Here is a 3,323-nt window from a genome sequence, read left to right on the forward strand (position 1 = left end):
TATATATATATATATATATATATATATATATATATATATATATATATATATATATATATATATATATACACACACATACATGGTTCGCTTAAAAGTTATTCTTGTAAAATATTAAAAAGAAACTCTCGTTACAAATACTGTATAAATCTCGTTATACACAGTAGACTTTACACTTTTTATTTTAGAACATTGTTTATATAATATGTGCGTACATATATTTGTGCATAGGAAAGTTTTTATTTTAAATTTTAATACAGAATAATAATAGAATAAGATCATAATAAAATGTCTATATATATCTTTGTAGGGAAGTATAATGTTAATAGTATATCGTAAAGATATTAATTCTCTCCGAGAATTACTTGAATATTTGAATATTTCTATGTTAAATGTATTTTTTTATAAGATATCATATTTGTTAATATGTGTTTTTAATAAAATATATTTAATTTTATATGAAAATAATAAAAATATATTTATTATAAATTACTAAAAACGTAGAATTTCGATGCAACTTATTACTTTGCGTAATGTATGTGTTTACGAAGATATATTCTTTACTTTTCTAAAAGTTTATAAATAAAAATTTGCTTTTATTTAAAAGAAATGTTTGCAAAATATTAATTGGAGATCATTATATTAAAATCTTAGCTATTTCGGAAGACTATATATAGTATGTAAGTGGGACGATTTTCGCTATTTCCAACCGGTTCCTGAAAGATATGCAACTTTCTTATGATATCGTGTCACGCTCATTAAGCAACAGCTTGGGAATCTTGATGGTATATCGAACTATCAGCAATGTCATTTATGATACAAAGATACGACTGTTCATACCTACATTGGATATTTTAAAAAATTATTTAATAAAATTTTTCATTATTTTATTATTTTACAAAATCTTTATTTATCGAAAATATACAAATAAATTTTATAATATATTTTATAGAAATAAAATCATAATTTTTGTGCAGATATTTAAATATGTTATATTAACATATATGTTTAAAAGAACATATTACATATTATTAATTAAAGTAAATTTTTGCCTTTTTAATACAATATGCTGATGAAATATTTATAGTCTTTAAATACCGATAATATTAAGAGAAAAAAAATTATCTAAAGTTTAATTTTCAAAATTTTTTTTTTAAAGACGAGGATGCACAAAACAAAAATTTGTTTTATATTTTAAATTTATTTTCTCGGAGAGAATTAATATCTTTGCGATGCAAATAAATATATTTAAAGGAAAATATATTATATTAAAAAATATATTTCTCTATAACCTAACTTTATCATTGCATTAACTATAGTTACCGTTTATTCCTTGTAAATTTTTATATATACAATTTTTATACATACAAGTTGAACATAAAAGTCCTATACCGTTTTGCGATATTCGCATTAATTATCGAGATATTAATTGTAGAAAATTTGTGAATGATCATGCAGGATATGGTAAATGAGTTATAATAACGACGACTGCCGTCATGTACTTATACTTTAGGTCAAATTAAACATAAAAGTCCTCTACCATTTTACAAATAATCACATAGATTTTTAATTATTAATTAAAGAAAATGAGTGCATTATCACGCAAAATCGTGCAATAATCTTCTTTAATTAATAATTAAAAATCTATGTGATTATTTGGAAAATGGTAGAGGACATTTTTGTTCGATTTTACCTAAAGTATAAGTACATGGCAGTCGTCGCTATTATAACTCATTTATCATATTCTGCATGATCATTTACAAATTTTCTACAATTAATATCTCGATAATTATTGCGAATATCGCAAAACGGTATAGGACTTTTATGTTCACATCAACCCATTCTACGTCCCCACAAAATTACCGGAGGAGAGTGTGAGACATCTTGTGTGTGTGTGTGGGTGTGTGAGTGTGTGTGTATATATATAACACTCAATACATTATATTATATTTTTCATGTGCCCCTGCGTACATTTTATAACAATATTATAGTAAAATATAATAATTCTTTAGCATAGAAACATGATAACATTGTTATTGTACATATAATATTGTTATTATATATATGCATATTTTATATATTATACATTAAAAATATGTGGAATATAATTGTTAGTTTTTGTATCCAAAAAACTTATAGAAATACGTAGATCTAAACATGTTGTACTTATTACAACAACATTGTACTTATATGACAAATTAACTAACGTTGTATTTATTTTCAACAAATTAATCTCCGTATACATAAAGTACAAACAACTACCTTTCTTTATCTGCAAATCACAAATAAATAACCTTATTATTAATTGATACAATAATAAGTACAGGAGATATATAATTCTTGATATTAAAATATGTGTTATTCTTATTATTCTATCGAAAATTATTGAGTTACCGAGCAAAATTAATATTACGCTATTTATAAAATTTAACGAACTTTAATAGTAAAATTGAAATACTTCAAAGTAAAAATATTCTTTTGTAATGAAACGTTTTTTCGAAGTTTACTTTCACTAAATATGTGCTGCGATGTTCATATAACTATTAAAATGTTATTATGAAACAATCAAAATCGTTTACTCCTGTATTTAATTTAATTTATACGGTTATATTATTATTATACAAAATTATAATAATTAGTTAAGACAAAAGAACATTTATGATCTATTTCGCGTTTTGAATTTTTAGTAATAAACATATATTATAAGTTACTTTTAACCCAAAAAAATAATTATATATAATTATATGTAAAATTATGTGTTTATAAATTATATATAAATTATATATGAAATTTGTTCATATATTCTGTATACACAACACACACACACACACACACACACACACACACACACACACACACACACACACACACACACAGCGTGTCTCACACTCTTCTCCGGGCATTTTGTGAAGACGTAGAACAGATTAAGGTAAACATAAAAGTCCTATACCGTTTTGCGATATTCGCAATAATTATCGAGATATTAATTGTAGAAAATTTATGAATAATCACGCAGAATATGGTAAATGAGTTATTGTAGCGGCGACTGTCGTCGTGTACTTATACTTTATGTCAAATTGAACAAAAAAGTCCTCTACCATTTTCCAAATAATCACATAGATTTTTAATTATTAATTAAAGAAGATTATTGCACAAGTTTGCATGATAATGCATTCAACGGCAAAAGTGAGAATAAATATTTAATATGCAGAATTAATCTGATAAATTAAGATATTTTTTTTACAGTTTTTATATTATATTAGGATTACATATTAAGTTAAATTACAATATATATATATATATATATATATATATATATATATATA

The 3,323-nt window shown here is 23.1% G+C and overlaps 1 protein-coding gene across 1 annotated transcript in view; it reads right to left on the reverse strand.

Moving 5' to 3' along the window:
• The window catches only part of LOC116848087, a 61,782-nt gene that overhangs the window by 54,795 nt on the left and 3,664 nt on the right, over positions 1-3,323 (reverse strand). The window lies entirely within an intron of this gene.

This window comes from Odontomachus brunneus, unplaced genomic scaffold (genome assembly GCF_010583005.1).
Source record: "Odontomachus brunneus isolate Ranch 3 - 2012 unplaced genomic scaffold, Obru_v1 Obru_scaffold_089, whole genome shotgun sequence".
NCBI classification, from domain to species: domain Eukaryota; kingdom Metazoa; phylum Arthropoda; class Insecta; order Hymenoptera; family Formicidae; genus Odontomachus; species Odontomachus brunneus.